The 21,110-nt window shown below is 41.7% G+C and overlaps 1 long non-coding RNA gene and 1 other non-coding gene across 2 annotated transcripts in view; both read right to left on the reverse strand.

Annotated features, from left to right (window-relative positions):
• LOC126184754 (uncharacterized) overlaps window positions 1–21,110 on the reverse strand; it is a 159,655-nt gene that overhangs the window by 112,830 nt on the left and 25,715 nt on the right. Inside the window, exon 2 of the long non-coding RNA XR_007536874.1 lies at window positions 2,118–2,144. This is a non-coding gene — a long non-coding RNA (uncharacterized LOC126184754). The remainder of the gene's footprint in view (window positions 1–2,117; window positions 2,145–21,110) is intronic.
• LOC126186570 (U6 spliceosomal RNA) lies at window positions 16,177–16,283 on the reverse strand. Its single transcript, XR_007537641.1, has one exon. It is a non-coding gene; the product is annotated as a U6 spliceosomal RNA (small nuclear RNA).

The raw sequence follows: 21,110 nt of genomic DNA on the forward strand, positions 1-21,110 counted from the left end.
GAGGCACTCTGATGGGGTGGAGAAAACTAAATGAAACTTCACGGGTTGATGGGGTATGTGACGAGTGAAATTTACAAAGAACGTGATAGTATGAGTCATACTTATCGGTATGACGTTGTACACCCTCTTGCCTGGATGCATGCACTGATCCGATTCTGAAGGGTGTAAAAAGCCACAGTATTCTCTCCTGAGGCAAACTGACCCACATGTGTTGTAATTAGTCCTTGATATCGTGGATACGGGCTCTGGAACAGCTTTGACGTCCGAACTGGTCCAACACATGTTTTGGTTCAAATGGCTCTGAGCACTATGGGACTCAACATCTTAGGTCATAAGTCCCCTAGAACTTAGAACTACTTAAACCTAACTAACCTAAGGACATCACACACACCCATGCCCGAGGCAGGATTCGAACCTGCGACCGTAGCAGTCCCGCGGTTCCGGACTGCAGCGCCAGAACCGCTAGACCACCGCGGCCGGCAACACATGTTTTATCGGTGACAAATCTGGGGATACTGTTGGCTACGAGAGTGCCTCAACGTCAAGCAGACAATTCATAGAGACACGCGCCATGTGTAGACAACGGTTGTCATGCTGACAAATGATTCCATGATGCTGCCGCACGAGAGTTAACGCACGAGGACGCAGGATGTCTGTGACGTACCGGCGTGCCGTCAAGAGTTCCCTTAGTCAATGCCAGATGTGACATGAAATCATATCCGTTGGCTCCCCGCACCATGACGCCATCAGTAACATCGCTGTGCCTCCACAGAACTTTGGAAAAATGGGACCTGTCCACAGGTCGCCGCCGTACTCGCCGACGATGGTCGTCTGGGGCAGTGCAGTACCACGAATCATCACTGAACACAATGCGTTGCCATTCATCAGCAGTCCACGCTTCTCGGTAGCGGCACTACACCAAACGCAACCGCTTTTGTTGTGATGCTAACGAAACCGACGCGTGCGACCGTAATTTCCTAGGCCAGATGTGTTCGTCTCCAGCCAATGCTGCTGGATGACAAAATGTGGCAGGGAGTTCATGCTTCGTTCTCGAATGGCAGGCACAAATGTGAACAGGTTAAGATTGGCTTAGTGCACAATACGACGACCCTTTCTTGTGGTGGTTAGATGTAATCGACAGGAACCTCGACGACGAGTATGTGTGCACCCAGGTTCCCATGCTGTCCAGTATAGGGTCACTGCTGCTTCCGAATGCCCCACGAGTATGGCTATTGCACCATTCGAAATGCACTCTGGTGACCTTTGTACCTGTCACAGTGAATTGCAACTATAATCGTGTGCAAACTCGCAGATGATGTGTACTTCTAAGGAGTTACACTGGCATCAATCTATGTGTTCCGGGTGCCTCACTTTTTTGTCAGGAAGGGTATTAGGTTTTGACGTATTAATTTGTTAGAATGTGAATGACTTATTCGTTTTTATGATCAATTAGCCACATATATCTGCTAAAGTATTTTCTCTTACCTGAAACGAATAAACATAAATTTTTGTCGTGCGTTTGTGTGTGTGAATATTTTAGGAAGCAGTTGTATACTTTCTTTGCGGAAACTTCGGTAACTCTGCCATCTTCGATCGCGTTGTCATTGTTTACTGCCTCCCACGTCTATTTGTGGTTAACAGCTTCTCTACTAACGGCCTTAATTTTGATCACTTAGAATAAAGTATAAAGTTTAGAAATTTTATTTAAGTTTTCGATCTGTACATATGTTCTGATCAACGATGAACAGATGTCAAACTACAGCATTTGCGAAACATTTTAACAACACGCTTATTTTATTTATTATCTGTGGTTGTGCACTTTACCATCCTAACCATTGCAAATACGGCACTCGTTTTATATCGAGTGCAAGTGACATAAACATAGAATGAATACTCGTATTTGGGATTACTGAAAATGCGTAAGGAAAACTGGATATATTTCAGACATATACAGTGTACAAAATTTTAGAGACCTAAAGTTGTTGAAACGAGACGGTAAAAAAGGAGTCCACGTAGATATGTTATTTGATGTATTCAAATGGACGTAAACTTAAAGGAAAAAAGACTATATATTATAAATTAAGATAGGGTAGAAGTATGTGAGATCCGATATTTACCTTGTATGTAAGCGACGAAGGTAGCACCTGCAAAGAAAATAACAGCGATGAGATATTGTCTTCGCAGCTGTAAATGATGATGATCTGTCAAAGTTGATAATTTGACTCTTTATTCTTTTTGTGCAGATGTAGATATTAAGAATTAAAATAGCTGAAGGCCAGCAGAAACGTAACTAGACCCTTACTCAACACGTAAAATATAAAAGACATACAAATCAATGAAACAGAACTGCACTACCACCTAACGCTCATGTAGATTTACGCGTGACTGCTCTGAAATCATATAATACAAAAATGATTATCAAATAATAGAAATAAGAAACTTACTGTGACTTGCATTTTGTTAGGTGTTCACTATTAGAAGCGATGTCGTTACAGGAACGATTATTAGTCTGCAGTACGCTGTGCACATTTCTACGCATACAGGCATAAAAAGGGCGAACTGGGAGACCACTCTGTCTGTCTACAAGGACAGATTTTGGAAGTAGTGCATGGAACAATGTCGAAGATGATAAAGGTATACACGACTCCTAGAAAGACGTTACGAGCGAAGGGTAATACTGGCTTCACATCAGTCCTCAGTATCATGACTCAGAAATAACAGTTGACGTACATCAGAATTCAACCACCCACTAAAACAACCAGCTTCTGGAATAAAATTGTGATATAACTTTCACGAACCGAATTCTGGAGATGAGCAACGTATAAATTTCCGATCATCACCAGTACACCTTCTGCTTAATTGGAAGACAGTAATGTGACATGAAGATTCATCCTTACGGTTTTCCCATATGTTATCAGCAGAGGGGCGATTCTGGGCATTTTTTTAAATGGGCGAAAAGTACAAAATAATTTATCCTAGTCCCATGGAGATACCTAATCCCTTAGAGATAATCCTGAAGATTTGTGACTGCAAAATTTAATAGGTATGAAAATACTTCTAAGATTTAAAACGAAAAATGCGGAGCCCATACAATCGATAATATTCACTGACTAGCAAAGTGGACACTGTAAACATAAAGCATCAACGAGAATAAACTGTCAATTCAGCTATCAAAAGTTCAAATGGCTCTGAGCACTATGGGACTTAACTGCTGTGGTCATCAGTCCCCTAGAACTTAGAACTACTTAAACCTAACTAACCTAAGGACATCACACACATCCATGCCCGAGGCAGGATTCGAACCTGCGACCGTAGCGGTCACGCGGTTCCAGACTGTAGCGCCTAGAAACGCACGGCCACTCCGGCCGGCAGCTATCAAAAGTATTTCATGAAAATATCCTATACATAAAGAACTTACGTGATTCTAACAACATAGCACCAGACAGACAGTCGATAGTTTACTCACTGATGCAATATGGGCACTTATTCCAACTAGATGTAAGCATACATGTAAATTGATCTATATGAAAAAATTTCTATAAACCGAAGTGGACTCACCAAATATAACATCTACAAGTTTACTGGAGACTGGCGCTGTAACCGGAATAAGCTTGTAATGAAAAAGAAACGTTACTTATTGAGCAATGCAGCTAACCTGGAATTGTTCATTATAAAATCCCATACAGATAGTTCCGAAAATTTGTGATTGTAAATTTTTAATAGCTATGAAAATACTTCTAACATTTGAAACGAACAACGTGGAACGCATGCAATTCATAAGTGATGCATGAATAGTTTACGTCCTTACTATTATCGGTTGTATGGGCTCCGCGTGTATCGTTTTGAATCTTAGAAGTATTTTCATACCTATTCAAGTTCGGAGTCACAAATCTTCAGGATTATCTCTAACGGGTGAGGTATCTGCATTGGACTAGGATAAATTATTTTGTACTTTTCGGCCATTTTTTAAAAATGTGGTATATTAAACATTCATTTTTCTTTAAATAATTATTTTTTTCTGGAACAGTGAAACACAGAGGTGTTTCGTTCATTCTGTGGAGTAAAAGCGATCGCCTCTCTTGTGCTCTGTCCTGTATCCAAGGTGAAGGACAAAGCCGGTATGAAAAGCAGAAAGGAGTGGCCGGCGCGTGGCGTACTGGCGGCCCAGTATCGCCCCTCTGCTGACGAACGGCGGCGCGAAGGTGAAATGCGGCGCAGCGGTGACACACTTCCACCGGGGAAAGTGTCAAGGCTGTTGTTTCTCCCGCGCAGCGCCGACAATTTCTATTTCCCCGCGGGAAAAGCGCCGCCGAGCCTCGCCGGCTTTCTTCATCTGCTGAACGCCCAGGAGGGATAAGAACGACAATAGCAGCCATATAGCGTGCTACGCGGCTAAGATGTGAGTTACAGTATCCACAACCTGACTGGCCTTTACCGCGATACTGGTGGACGAGGTTCCGCCGAGCCTTTCTTCTTAAAAAGTACGGCCTTTTCATTGAAACGTTCGGCATGGAGACTCTAATTTCACTGACAGGTAGCAAATAGACGGCGAAGATGTAAACATCTACATCTGCACGACAACACTGTAAATTCACTTTTAATGCTTGGCAGACATCTTCCTTGCGATTTATCTTATTTTATTACGATGCTTGTTTCTCCATGGGTGGGTGTCAATGAAATATCTTCGCATTCTGAGGAGTCAGTTAATGAATGAAATTTCGGCAAAAGATTTCGCCGCAACGAGAAGAGCCATTATTGTAACGATTGCCTCTCCAAGTTACGTATCGTATCAACACCATTTTCTCGTTGTCACGATAATACAAAACTGCGCCTTTTCTTAAAACTTTTTCGATGTGCTCTGTCAGTTCGAACTGGTAAGGATCCCATACCGTGCCGCAGTACTCCAGAATAGGAAGGGCAATCATAATATAGGCAGCCTCTTTAGTAGATCTGTTACTCTTCTAAGTCCTCTGCAAATGAAACGCAATGTTTGGCTTGCCTTACCCACCACAATTTCTATGTAATCTTTCCTGTTTAACTTGTTCGCTGCTGTAATCCATAGAAATCTACTTGAATCGACGGCCTTCAAATTTATGTGATTTATCGTGTAACCAAAATTTAATGGATTCTTCTCTAATGTTGAGAATTTCACACTTTGTGTTTTGTAGAGTCAATTACTACTTTCCACACCATACTGATATCTTTCTTAAATCATTTTACAATTGGTGTCGATATTCTGATAACTGTACTAGACGGTAAAAGACAGCACAATTTGAAAAAAACTAAATCTTTCCAAATCAAAATCTAAATCTAAATCGTTTATACAGGTTGGTCAGAAACAGTCTGCAAAACTGGGTAGGGTGTCTCAGGGTACGTTGTTCTGAGAAATAGTAGTTAAGATAAAAAAATTCTATACGTTGTGCCGTTTATGACTTAATTAGCATTGAAGTTAGCAAATTAGGTCGTCGCGCGCGCAAATTCAAGCATCCCGACAGAGACCGAGTCACCAGACGTGTTCTTCGTTTGGTTTACTAAAGCCCAGCAAAAGAGCGATACAAGAATTGGACGTGGGACGGTAGCAAAGACCAAACCCGAGCCAAAGGCAGGACACTCTCATCCGCAGTCATCTACGTGTTGAGAAGAAACGACACTAACTATATCTGGCGGGCCGCTTGAATTTGAGGGCCCAACGGTCTTATTGGCTTTATTCCCAGCACAACCAACCCTGCAACACCCTTACATGCTTTTCAGGCAGTTTCTGAGCACCCTAAATGCACAAGGAATAGCAGAGGGCCTATTAAGTGCCTGTTTCAACATTTTGCAGGTACCTTATCCATACCGATCGAATCTGTTTACTGAACCGATATATTCACTGTTTGGGAACAGAGTAAAACGGTATACCAAAAAATAAAAGTGTGTAGATTGTTCATAAAGTCTGTGTATCTTTCTCTCTCTTTATCTGTATGTCACTCACTCACACACACACACACACACACACACACACACACACACACACACAGAGAGAGAGAGAGAGAGAGAGAGAGAGAGAGCGGGGGGGGGGGGGAAGAGAATAAATAGCCCATTCAAAAGCTAGCGACTCACCACATCTGATATGCGGCATCTTGATTATTCCTTTATAGCGAGACAGTTAATAGTTAGTTTTCTCTGCAGAATCACTATACCACGATTTGAAAAGGATGGAGCAGGATGTCAGCAGTTCTCCCTGAATGGAACTAGCACATCAGCTGCCTCAAGTGATTAGAGAAACTACGATAAACGTACGTCTTGAGGTTCAGATGGAGATTTAGAACCCATTCTTCCAAAGTGTTATCAAATAACTGGAAGGATTGCCTCACCTAGCTCTAAGGTGCCGTTTCTGATGTTAGGTGGAGAAGAGTAAGCAATTTACTGAACTACATGAACTGCACAAAAAAGCTTTGCTTCATTTCCATGACTTGCATAATTCGGTTGGTTGGTTGATTGGCGGAGGGGACCAGACAGTGAGGTCATCGGTCCCATCAGATTAGGGAAGGGTGTTGAAGGAAATCGGCCGCCCCCTTTCAGGGGAACCACACTGGCCTTTGCTTGAAGCGATGTAGGGAAATCACGGAAAGCCTAAAACAGGATGGCCGGACGCGGGTTTGAACCATCGTCCTCCCGAATGCTTAGCTTGCATTTCTTCTTTATAAGATACCTCTTTTTCGAAAATACCTTTGGTCACAGAATATCTGTAAGTACAGTCATTTGTGTAAAGGAAGTAAAACTAAACATGCGTTGTTAGTACTCTTCAGTAGAGGGCGCTGTGTTTCCAGCCGTGAACGGGACATTACAGCTTGTGTACGCTGTTCAATCTTCCAATATAATTCGTAGGGTAGCCGCCTGCGTAGCCTAATTCGCTTACGCACGCCTGTGCGGTGACACTCGACTAGGAGGTACGCCGGTTCGAATGCTGTTGGTGCATGAAGTTTTTACTGCTAGTTCAAAAATGGCTCCGAGCACTATGGGACTTAACATCTGAGGTCATCAGTCCCCTAGAACTTAGAACTACTTGAACCTAACTAACCTAAGGACATCACACACATCCATGCCCGAGGCAGGATTCGAACCTGCGACCGCAGTGTTCGCGCGGTTCCAGACTGAAGTGCCGAGAACTTCTCGGCCACACCGGCCGGCCACTGCTAGTATTTAGCCCGCAAGTACAGGAGAGGATTTGCCGCAAGGGTCCGTACCATTAGTCTTTGGTCATTGACCTGGATTAAATGACAAACCTCTCTGCAGAGTCTCATGAAGTGGCACGTTCCACATCATTTCGTTGGTGATGATCCGTTTGTCAGCTGGGGACTTTAAGTTTGACGGTTCCACTGGTTCTGGAGGAGTAGACTACGTGCAGGCACAGTGTTTCACCTTTTCCCTTCTTACATCATGATAGTACGAAACAAACATAACTCTTCACTATGAACTACCTGATCAAAAGTATCCGGACACCTCTATGTAATGCGGATTTGACCGATAGATGTCACGAGTGTCGGACCCGCCAGTATAAAAGGAGGCAGTGAATATAGTGTTGTCAGTAGAGAAGCAGTAACAGCACATTTGGTCGGTCATGAGAACTCAGTGATATCGAACGTGAGCCAGACAATGAATGTCACCTATGTAACACACCCATCAGGGACTGTCGGTAATGCGACTGTGAAGTGGAAGGGTGGAGGGGCAACCATAGCTGAACCGACACAAGGCAGATCTCATGTACTGATGGACAGGGACCCTCAACCATTGTGGAGGATGGTTTTAAAGAATGGCATGAAACCAGCGGAAGGAATCTCTTGTGAGCTCCAAAATGCTACCAGCAGTTTAGCCACCTCAATACCGTGCGTAGTGAGTTAAAAACAATGGGGTACAATGGTAGAATAGCGCATCATATGCCACAGTAGTCAGTGTTAAGAGGCGCGTGAGGCGCTGTAGCCGGCCGAAGTGGCCGTGCGGTTAAAGGCGCTGCAGTCTGGAACCGCAAGACCGCTACGGTCGCAGGTTCGAATCCTGCCTCGGGCATGGATGTTTGTGATGTCCTTAGGTTAGTTAGGTTTAACTAGTTCTAAGTTCTAGGGGACTAATGACCTCAGCAGTTGAGTCCCATAGTGCTCAGAGCCATTTTGAGGCGCTGTAAAGAGCTAGTCCACTGGGAAGTGGATGACTGGAAACGAATGATATGGAAAGATGCATCATGCTATGCCATGTGGCAATCTGACTAAAGGGTTTGGCTTTTGCGACTCCCTGGGGAACGTTACCTGCTATCGTGTGTAATGCCAGAGGAGGTGGTGTTATGGTATGAGGAAGTTTTCGTATTAGGGTGTGGTCCCCTAATTGCACTCAAGAAAACGACGAATGCGGGAGGATCTCAACATATTATACAGCTTTGAGTACTGAGTACAATTGTTTGTATCATCATGACAATACACCCTGTCATAAAGCAGCATCTCTGAGGCAATGGTTTGTAAATAATTAAATTCCTTAGACGGACTGGCTTGCCCAGTGCCCGACGTGAAACCAATGGAACACCTTGAGATGAGTTGGAAGTCGTCTTCGCTCCAGACTCCAGCGTCCAGTACCACTATCTCCTCTGGTTTCAACTCTTAAGAAGAATGGATTGCCATTCCTCCACAGATGCTCAAACACCTTACTGAAAGTGTCCCTGCATAGTTGAAACATTCATAAAGGCAACGGATAGACACACCCCAGATCAATGTCCACTCACAGGTGTTCGGATAATATTGATCAGATAGTCTACACGGAACCATTACACTCACCTACACTAAGCAAGTACACATTTGTCACAACTCTCACATATACGAAGAGAAAGGGGCCAACGTTCTCTGCGGAAGAATGTGGTTTCCGACCAGTGGATGAACCCACCCCGTGATATATCCCTGCCAACAATGCCATACAACATTTACACTTCTTTTTGGTCGAAGTATCATTTCAAGTTTCAATCGTGTATGTCTAACCACATTATCGCAAGCAAAATTATCAGCGCGGGAAGTAGCCTGCTGAACTTGCGTACAGCTTAGCGATGTCACTGGAAGACTCATCTCCTATCGTGAGACACAAATCACTTAATATCTGACTAATAATGGGCGCTCGTTGTCAGCAATGTTAGGTTGAACCGCTACATGCAATACTAATATCTCGTAGTAACCCGAGGAAAATGTAATAGAGCTGTGAGTTGTCTATTTGGTGCCAACTGGGAGGGCTGCATGGACCCACATAGTACGCAGCCGTCACAGCACAGTCAGTATTGCCCCCAGACGCCTATTACGAACAATAAATCGGACTCATCTAGCGCCGTGGTACGCGCAGAAGATCGGCTAGGTAGCATCTGGAATGCAACTGGATCAGTGGCTTCGGGCTCTTCCCACCAGCGAGTACAGAATTTATACGACACATGATGATATTCGTAGAAGAATACTGAGGCGGTCATGTAGTAATGCATGACTCAGGAATGGAGTCCCGGGGGCTCAGCAGGAAGGGAGTCAATCATGTTTTAGGCCGGTGTCACTTACAGTGTTGGACTTCTCTCGTAGCTGTAGAAGATAACTGGATGGCTGTGCAATGTGAGGACAGAGTAATCAATGTTGTCCAGCCATACTGTCAACATTTCGAAGGTAGGTTTGTCTTTCAAGGTAATAATGTACGAGTGCTCCGCGCCCACATCGTGAACAGCGTCCAGTAGGAGGCAGAAATCTATCGAATGGAATGGCCTGTAGTATCTGCTTGCATCAACCCGACTGATCAGTTGAAACTTGAAGTGTGTCGCCGAAAGAGAAGATCTCAAGAAGGCCGCCGTCATTGAGTGGAACAGCAACGTCTCGAATACCTTCCAGACACCATGACAAGGAGGTTCCATACATGTTACACCGCAAGGGGAGGAGAAACACTGCATTGAGAGTTACCCTACAGCCGATTTTTGATATCACAGAAATGCAAAGCTGTGCATTTTCGGCAGGCTGACTTTATTTTGATTAATGTTTTGTTCTCATTTCACAGCAAAATTCTTCTTTCCAGTTTTATAATGCTTATTATTTTATCTCCGGCTCCACCTGAACCCAAGTCCACACTCGTTCAGAGATGTGTTGGTGTTTGTTGAGTAGTCTATTTAGTCGAGGCAACAGCAGTGATAACGCCGAAAATTTTACAATGACGCGCCTACGTGTGATTACTTCTGACTTACACGAGAAACAACAGGGAGTTCCGTATGCTGCTAAGAAATGAAACATATCTTTATTTTGCTTAACTCAGTTCTCTGGGAGAAAGCATTTATTTTCTTTTAATAATGTGTGTTTCGAGCTACTGGGCAGACACTAGATTACAAGTAAAGTTTTGTATACAAATAATTAGAGCATAAATGTCTTTATTAACTTCTGGATAACAAGAGGTCTCCTAAATTTTACATCAATGAATGCGTTGTAAAGTGAACATTTAATACAGCTCTGTTTTTTAGTTATTGGTTGATTATAATTAGTAAATTCAACTTTATGGTTACATGTATACGTTCATCTACTTGTTAACAGTATTGAGAGTGTTAAGAACTCTGCGGTTTCGTTAGGTTGAAACATGTTTCGTTCAGGTTCTTTGGCCAGAGGAAAGAAACGGCGGGCTATGTCGCTGTGAACGGCCTTCTTAAATAAATGTAGGCGAGCTATGTTCATTTCAGTTTTCGCTTCAATATAAGCGTCGTCATTAAAAATGTACATGCTTCACAGGGAAACGGCGAAATTCTCTCTCAAGGCTTCCACTTTCAGTTCCTTTTCTTTTCCCGCTGGTAACATTTTTCATTCAGAGTTTGCTGCTTTATGAGGGAAGCTGAGTAAGCACACAGAGAATTGTTTTCTCCTATAAATAATAGCCGAAACGCTACGATTCCAGTAAACAAATAGTCGAGAAACCATCCTGCGGCCCTTTTCAAGACATATGTATATTTTAGCAGAACACGCAGAAGGAATAAATATTAAGGTACGCCATTTTTAGCAATGAATGTATTTCTTATAAGAGCTTGCATGCGTATCCATTTACTTGTAGATACGCTGTTCGCCAAGCGGCTTTAGTTTCAGAAAGTTTGCGCTCGTGTAAACGGATGGGTTTTCTGGTCTCCTTTCAGCACAATCTAATACTTATTGATGCACTGCATCTATATATTGCAATTAACCTAAACAGAATGTTGCAAAACGTTACCATTATCGTTAAATGCGCCTCTCTGAATCTTATGACAACAAATTTCTTAACTGAGACTAAGTTTAAACTAAAAATCGCCAAAAAATTCTTGCAGTGTAATATTCCGCAATTTGTTTATGGATTTGGGATACTCTTTTCCTAAAATCGGAATCTATTCAACTTAAAAATATTCAGATAGTGGCCAAGTATATCCTGAGTACAGTGGGAGTCAGTAAGATCAAATTTTAGTTTTTAATGTACATCTTGGCATCAGCGTTTCTCATTTTAGATTTTGTTTGAAAGGCGAGGAATTCCATCAAAAGTCTTGAAATGATCTCCTATTTTCTACTAGAGAGAAATGCTGCTTATAATTTGCGATGAGACCGACGGCGCTCCATGGCCCAGTTTCCATTCATGGTTCACAGCACTTTCGTGCTCCAGAAAGTCAGTGCGGCATGACAGAGGTATTTCAGTGGACTCCCGCTCCCCTGTAAAGAAAAAGAAATCCTGCACAAGAAGGGCAAACAGTTTCGAACTGTCATGCCTAAAATGCAGTTTCTGTGGCCGACGGTATAGTTTGGAAATACTGAAATACATAGACTGAAGAGTAGTATATGTAACTTTCACAGGCGACTGGTGCAGAACACACCTGTTACTATTGCCTGTTACCGGAATGCACTTAATATTGCTCACTTTTCTTATGGGGTTGAAGAAAACTACATCTTTCCTCGCTCCCTGAAAAGAGTTCCTTTCCCAGTTTAACAAAATCATTTATACTCCGACATATTGTTACTTCATATGTTCAAAGCTTAGAAATTATATCAACATACTTTTTGAATGATCCGTAGGGGCCAGTTCAGATCTTGATATAGCTATGTTGATTTATAGTTTTAGTCACTGATGTAAGCCACTCCAAGAGAGTACAGAAACAATAATTTACTTACTGATATTGATTTTACACTTACATAGTTCGACATCTAATTGTTGGTAATCTGTGTAACGAATAATAAATTTACAGCTTCTCGCGTTCGAGGAAAGTGTGATTAAAATCTTGGCTTAGCGATATTACTTTATATGTTCAGTGCAACGTTTTCTTCAGCAAGGAAGATCAGGTCATCAACGTTAAATGGCTCACTTGATACCCATCAACACATTATAAGACACATCTGCATTGAGAATTATATTTCATTCCATGTAATCAACTGGAAACACTTCATTACATTCCAAAATAGGATTATCAGTCATTCATTGTCACTACAAGCATCTCCTTTACTGTGATCTTTTCCATCAGGCCATAAGCGACAACTGATCTTCACCATTTTTGAACTTAGACAGTGTAAAGAATGATCCAACGTTTTATGAAAATGGAAGCGTATACGGGATGAAGGAGGTCAAATACCAATCCGACCACCCAGTTTGAAGTTTCCCATGGCTTTTATAAATCCATTCAGGTGGAAATCAATATAGTTACTTGAAAAATGTTGCGGGCATTTCCTGAGCACTTGTGCCCATTGTATCTATTTATCTGTTTTTGATAAAATAATTGTCGACGGAATATCGAAATTATAACGTTCATTCCTCACTCCCTTACACATATTCTCTGACTGTAACATATAAAACTGGATTTCGGGATTTTCAGTTACACTATTTCTGGAAAGCTAACGTGTAGCTTGTGGCCATATTTCGTCTTTTATTCTTCAGAAATAAAATTTTTAACATACTTTCTGTTACACCCTTGAAACAAAATTTTTACGCAGCTAATAATGACGCCTCTATTCACCGCACAGGGTATCTCAGGAGGAGTGTTCAATGTTCAGGAATATAACAGGAACGATCATCTGAAGCAAAAAACTTCATCTGGACATATGCCCCATTCCGAATGATTTCAGAGCTAGAACGCATTTAATGTACACTGTTATCTGTTTTCTGTATTATTCAGTACACTGTCAGGTTTATACATGTACAACAGCTAGTAAAATTTAGAACTCGCGGTTTACAAATTATCAATCGAAAAATACGTATTTTTAACATATTCACCTCTAATCATTATCGTACACGTCACATTACAGCTGGTGTACAGTTCACAGTACATTTTCGAATATTCGACCTTGAGTTTCATTGTATTTATCCATTCTTGCGAGAACATGCTGTGTTGCTTGTCTGAGTTCCTCTGGACGTCCGCTAATGAGGGCAGTGGCGTCCATGATGCGAGCAATCAGTTCATCTCGCATATTCACCTTCATTTGTACACCTCAGACTTCATCCCAAATGAGAGGGAAGTTTTCGTATCTTATTCCTTCTTTTCGTTAGCGTTAATCCCGTCTAGTACAGGCTCCACTGTGCTCCAGATTTGGCAATTTATTTAATTTAACTGGGCGGACTGATGCCCTTCCTGTCGCCATATTCGTCAGTTACCTGTCTGTAAATTTCACTAATTTTGTTTTGTGTGTTACTGTATTTTAACAATTTGTGTATCGTGTTTTCTGAGTCAGGATTTGGGGACCAGCCCAGCATTTGCCTAAACGACGGTGGGAAACCAACCGCCTATAAACCACATTCAGGCTGGCCGGTGCCCCAGCCACGGTCGTTAATTTGCTGCGAGGATGCAATCCACGTCTGGCTCGCCTTCATGCCTCGCCAGCTAATGCGCTACGCTGTACGAGCGGATCAGAGAGGAATATTCGCGTAATAGATCTGTAGTCTGCCTCTGGTTGACTATTTTCGGTCCATGGATTGCACATTCAATGGATAAAGGCTCCATTTCTCCCGTATGTGATGACAGTGTGCTTCATATGTTAGCTCTATTGTAGAGCGGTAATAATGAGTTCCCACAACTGAATATGGAACATAGTAAGACTGTTTCAGAATAAAACGGTACATGTAACCCTTATCCCGTATTTGTAAACACTGTTTTTATATAATGCGTTGAATACGTCACTAGTAAGCAGGTACAGATCGATGGTGAACGTAAGTGAATATAATGAACCACCAACAAAAAATGCGACACTAACAACACACTAATAAAATATATTTTTCGCCACACGTACATTATTTTTGTCTTGTTGAAGTGAATTACTTTTCTTGCAATACTAAGCAAATTATCTCTCTCTTTGTACAAAAAACTATGGGAAAGTTTTCACCTAAAAATGATGTTTTCTTCGCTCATTTGCACAGTGTATTTCAGTCAGTGCCACAGATACTTCTAGGCTGTTCTGAACTTTGACTACCGACACGAGAGATCCCGCCTGCTGCTAGGCTGGAACATCCCACGCGTGGTGGCTGCCTCCTCAAGGCTTTCGCCGATCTCCGCAGACCGTGCATCTCCGGGAGAAAGTGTAAGATGAGAATGACTCACACTGGGTCCGGGCTGACCTGAATGAAATAGCTTTCACGTAGCACTTACTTCACCAAAGAATGGGAAATTACTGGAATGTCATAGTACCGGGATCACTGACTGCAGTATCGCTTCCTTGCATTATGAGTAACAGGTTTTACATTATGGACACCGTAGGTCTCATTTCTCTTCGGAATAAATTACCTATTCTATACTATAGAAGTGGATATGCTCACATTTTGAAAGCTATTTAGTTGCATGTGCCTTTCCTTTAGCTTTCTGTTTTGTGATTAAGACGTTTCAAGTTCCTGCCATGGCTGGGACGTACTTATTTTACTGTCAAAAGAGGGAATGAATGTCATTTGTCGTGCTGAGTGCCAGAATCACGAGATGTAAACACGAAAAGGCACAGAACGTAACATAAAGTCATTTACTCAGAAAAACTACTGTCATTTTAATGGAAGAAGAACATATAGTGAGTAAAGGTGTCATGCGAACACTTGTAATATTTAATATTTACAGACGTTAAGAGCGTATTACACAGCGACAAACAGGTACTGGGCCACGCAGCGTGGAATAACAGCTATCTTTACCTCATGATCATAATCGACTTGTACAGCTTTGTCTTCAGTGTATATTCGATGCTGCAGTACTGTAACAAACGTGGTCTTCTACGGCATTGTATTCTTAGGAAGTTGGACTCCGTCTACTATGGGTAGAACTGGGTCACACTTACCATTGTGTTGTCATCCACTGTCCAGAACTCACAAAAGTCTCATACCGTAAATGAACACGTCGCCGCCGTCGCTGATGCTCATGGGAAAAATAGATGCTTTTTGTCAGCCTATCCAACAGTGATGTAAGCATGCGGGTTGGACTTTACCACTCTCTGGCACGTCCCATTACTGAGCCGTAGTGAACACGTGGGAAGTTTGTAGGTTATAGAATGCGACCTCGATTCCAGTATACTGATGGAAATCTAATTGCAAGCACCACCTCAGCTAGGTGCTTTATCTCCTTCATGCTATTCTGCATGCCCCTTTTTAGCAGCGCAATGCCTAGGTACATGTAGCGGGGTACGTGGTAGACGCCCTCGAACGACGACGGCTACCGCTGTTTCCCTGCCTGCACGCTCGCATGACATGCGTTCGTATCTGGGACATGGTTGGTAGGTAACTTTTTCATTGCTGTTCTCTAGCAACCACTTTTGATCATTTGTGGAATCGCAAACAAACAGCGAAGATTCATATGTACTTAGCCAGTCCGTCCTTTAAACAATAGTCACCCTGGCGACGAACATATTTCTCCCGACGAGAGACTAGTTTGTTGATACTGTCACTGTAGAATATTTGACTTTGTTGACGTACCAACAACCTCACCTCTGCTTGCACTGCTTTGATTGCTACAACTGTAGGATTCACGGCGCACTAAATTCACCTAAGTAATACGTCACGAACAGTTAAGTATTGCTAATCATTAACGATTTCTCATGTCCCTAGTCTGTGATTTATAGTTTACTTCTTTTCTACTATCCGATTCTTCATCGGTTTTCCTTAGTAATTCTGTGCGGGTGTCGCAGATTCTAACGATGAGAACTTTACACATTTTTATAGCAGAAGGTAAACTACCGTGCTGGCAAAAATTTAGAACGCTTAAAGATTTTGCGTGTCATCCTTGTTCAGTGACAATGCTAATCATCTTTGTATAGTTTCAGTTTTAGTACATGTACCGCCGAAACGCATACTTTCACTGTGACATGCAAGCACAACTCACGAGCAGCACCCACAGCTTCACTTCCGCCAGTACTTATTCTCCCACTTTCCTACTTCACAGGCGTTCTCCTGCACAATTTGAGGGAACAGCATTCTTGTAAGAAAGATTACATCGGAGAAATAGCTTAGCCACAGCCTAGGTACCCGCAAAGTGCGCAGGAGAACTTATGTGAAATTTGAAACGTAGGAGAAAATATACTGACGGCAGCGAAGCTGTAAGGGCGGATCCTAAGACTTGCTTGGATAGTTCTGTTGGCTGACCATTTGACCGAGTCTCAGGTCCGATTACCGGTCCGGCACGCAGTTTAGAATTTTCAAATAAGCACACACTCCGCTGCAGAGTGAAAATTAATTTAGGAAATTAATGTTCGTTATTACGAAAAAAACAAATTGATGTTTTTTCATGTTCTTCTGCCTTCTATTATTCCATTTTTATACATGACAGCAACAATTCATAAACCGTCCTCGATTGAAGTGGTAAATTGGTTAAGAGGGTGTGTTGAAAACCAATGTCTCTGGATTTTTTATTTGGAAACTCTTAAGGCTTTTTAAATAAAACAGACATTATTAACATTCTACATCTCTATTCTTCATGTCTACGTATTTATTTATCAACGTAGTCACCCTGGTGACGGATAGATTTCTCCCAACGAGACACTAGTTCGTTGATACCGTCACTGTAGTACGTTCGACATTGTTGACGGAGCCACACCTGTACTTGCACTGCTTCATCACTATCAAAGTAATGTCTTCGAAGGTGCTCTCGAAGTTTTGGAAACAGATGAAAATCGGATGGGGCTAACTCTTGATCGGATGGAGGATGATCCATAACAGTGAACCCAAGGCGTCGGATTGTTGGAAATTTCGCAGCGTTAGCGTGTATCTGGCATTGCCGTGCTGAAGAAGAGGGGGCTTTCTTGTGTGGACGAACTCCTCAAATACGGAACATGATTACAGCACACTGTTTCTCACGCAACGACGTAGTTTCGTTACACAGCGCCATGTTACACGCCCAAATCCCGAGCTCTCTAGGGGCAGAAGGCTAAAAATATGTAGACATGAATATCAAAGGTGTAGAATGTCAATGACGTTTCTTTTGTTTGAACAGATTTAAGAGTTTTAACATAATAAAAACCATAGACATTACTTTTCAGTACGATCTCGTAAAACAATTCGTATTCGGCAAGAGAGGGGTTCAAAACCAGTTCAGAAATTGTAATTTTGAGTTCTGCGTTTGCCTAAACGACGTCGGGAATTTTCCGAATGGTTTCTTCTAAAATTCTTTGACTGATTTCCCATACCATTCTTCCCCATTAAGAGCTGATCCTTCATCGTTTGCTATTAATGTTTCTTCGTACTTTACCTTTGAAAAATTCCAGTGATTATCTTGACAAGGCCCTTAGAGGCGAAAGTCTGTCGTGTCATTTGTCTAACTATTTAAATCAATCGGAGTTAAGATCTTGGCTCCAGTGTACAATATAAACCATGGTCATATCTTGGAATGCATCATATAGGTAGCACGATAGGCCTACCTGTTATTGGTTAATAACCCACACAGCTGAATATAAACTCGTTGTCTGATCCGTAAGGTTCCCATAAAGTAGCCTGAATAAAATAGTTGTGACGCTACACGTGAGAGAGCAACATCCTGATTACAATTACTCTCCAGCTCACTGTTTTAACTTCTGATAAATATTCACCATAGTCTATATTCCGCTAAAGGATAGAAGCAATTCATATTAATAATGATCCCAGTGAAAATCGTCATCTTATCCTTGCTCCCAGAGGTGACAGCCCACACAATGTAGTTTGGAATATGACTGTACCGTTTTAAAATATAACAGATACTGAAACTCTGCTTATTCTCCGTTAAAGGTTAATAAGATGTCTTCTCAGTAAATTAAAGTTGTCATTATGTATATCACTCTCAAACATCTCCTGATAAGAGCAGAAACAGCTACAGTAATTCCCGTGACTTTCCTTGAAGGAGGTGTGTGCACTGGACTCGAGACACCGTAAGTGCAGCAACAGGGCGGGAAAACCTTTACTCAGATGCTGTGTAAAGCTAATTAGGAAATGTATGGTTCGTGTTAGGGTCAGGATAGTGCGGAGACACGGCTTGGCTCTTACGCATGCCGTGGGGGCCCTCTGTGCAGCGCATCCGAAGGCGTAGTGTCAGAAGGAACAGTGACATACCAAAAATCTGCTACATCATTATAACTGAACCGATTTCACCCGCAGAGGTAATTACATACACATTAAAAATTCTTTCACAACGCTCAGTTGTGCATCAAATATGGCGTCGTCAGGAGTTCCGTGAAATAGTTTTTTTCTTTTATAGCATATTCGGTTTTTATGTTTGCGCTCATGAGTTGCGTACTATGTCGCAATGTGTCCTCTTTAAGCCAGATGATGTTGATGCATTTTGATATGTGAAACTTCCACTCACAACAGAAAATATCGTAATGCTGCTTACGAAGTATGTGGTCTGCATTAAGACAATGCATAGGTTACTGAAGAGCATATAACAATAAAATATTTGTCATATAATGTTGCACTACAGTGATTTTAAACTTTCACAGAGAGGTTCAAGTCAACACGTGATTAAAATAGTATAATGGTAACAACTAGATAGTGATAGACCGATAGATGGATAGAAAGAGAGAAGCTTTTATGCATAATCTTCTCAGTGGAAAGCACTTAAAGCCTGACCCCTTGGTTTTAAGGTGTTGTTTGAGCGATAATCAGAATATTAAAGGTATGTGAGCTATAACCTGTGCGTTGTTACTGCATGACTAACTCAGGCAGCGCTAACATTATACTTTGAGGCTATGGAAGAACAGTCAACTATCCTGGTAATATTTCGTTTTTAAGCCGTTTACCGATAACTATTTGTGTATCCATATCGTAAATGCATCTCAATTCTTTCTGTAATCAGTGAAATACTGGCTATCGTTCCAACAAAGAATAAGATCACAATTTTTGTGATTGATGTAAAAAGGAACTCACCAGCAGATTTGCGGTCAAGTTAGCAGTTAATTTATCAAACAAAGAAATAGCCTATTACGGTACTGTACCAAAAATGAATAAATAAGTAAATAAATAATTTTCAGCCGGCCGGTGTGGCCGAGCGGTTCTAGGCGCTACAGTCTGGACCCGCGCGACCGCTACGGTCGCAGATTCGAATCCTGCCTCGGGCATGGATGTGTGTGATGTCCTTAGGTTAGTTAGGTTTAAGTAGTTCTAAGTTCTAGGGGACTGATGACCTCAGAAGTTAAGACCCATAGTGCTCAGAGCCAGCCAAATAATTTTCAGAATCTCATCAATGATTATCTTGCCACTATAGATTCGCATATTTGTCAAAACTAAAAGGACTACAAAAGTTTTGGTCGTAAGACTTACTTATTGGCATGAAAATACGACAAACGCAAGAAGTAATCTAAAAAATAAGGACTTTCATTTATTGCCGTGCTCTTAGTGTCTTTTCTTGACATTATGGAACAGTGTGTGGTGAATATATAGTCAAATAGTTACATCAACTGTTCTCAAATTCAAGTGTTTATTTATGCCAGTATACATACAGAACCAAAGCTGAATGATTTAAGTTACGGCTTCCTATTCAACAGTAGTATTGGGTGATCGTTCGCAGTTTTGACAGCTTGGCCGGCCGCGGTGGTCTAGCGGTTCAGGCGCTCAGTCCGGAACCGCGTGACTACTACGGTCGCAGGTTCGAATCCTGCCTCGGGCATGGATGTGTGTGATGTCCTTAGGTTAGTTAGGTTTAAGTAGTTCTAAGTTCTAGGGGACTGATGACCACAGATGTTAAGTCCCATAGTGCTCAGAGCCATTTGAACCTTTTTTTTTTTTTTTTTTTTTTTTTTGACAGCTTGAAGTTGCTGTGCTGTGAACACCATCGAGGTCCTATTCGTTTCAAATCCCGCCCTACAATGGCATTTCAGAAAATAAGTTTCTTCCAGGAGGTACTCGAAACAGAAAATAGTGCCCCTGTCTTACATTCTGCCTAATCTGATTCATTGTTCAGATTTCAAGTGTTAGACGAATAACTGCTAACTGGAAGTTGTGCCTTACAGATTATCACGTATTATCTGTAATAAAGAATAAGAAGGAATCTGACTTTTTATTAGGTAATTTTTTGTTCTTGGGGCCCTACATATAATTTATGGCTGTGAGATACCAACGTTTTGCGCCACATGTTAAAGGAGAGCAATTACACCTTGATTTTTGTTTGTGCCTTACGTTTGAGATTAATAGGAACCATCTTTGATGTGGAATGAAAGCTAAGAATGCATGGTGTGAAGGTAGTATAAAATCAGAAACAAGATGCCACAGAATCATCGTAGTGGCTGACTGACAGTCATTTGTGAAACTCTTCACGATGTTTATATTTTTAATTCATTTGGGCCCTTCTTGAGTAAACAACAAAGGCAGTTAAAACACGGATTAATAAAGGGAACGTCAGAGTAAAGAAGAAGTGTGTATCGTAATGACTTTCAGTGAAACAAATAAACCTTTAAAACTTTCGGACAGGTACACCGATCAGGTCAACGGCAGTATATTTCGAACTGTGTGGGAGCCACATTTGATTGCATGAAATCAGTGATGCAGTGAATCGTTCATAACCCATAGTCCGTAGCTCTTTCTAACTATTGGAGGACGTTAATTGGCTACTACTACAATGTTTCACGTTGATGATGATTGGGGAAAACCAAAAAATTGAAGCGGACATGTGGCGTTCGTCTAAATATAAAAAATTCACATTAAAATATGTCCTAGTCCCA

This window comes from Schistocerca cancellata, chromosome 4 (assembly GCF_023864275.1).
Source record: "Schistocerca cancellata isolate TAMUIC-IGC-003103 chromosome 4, iqSchCanc2.1, whole genome shotgun sequence".
NCBI classification, from domain to species: Eukaryota; Metazoa; Arthropoda; class Insecta; order Orthoptera; family Acrididae; genus Schistocerca; species Schistocerca cancellata.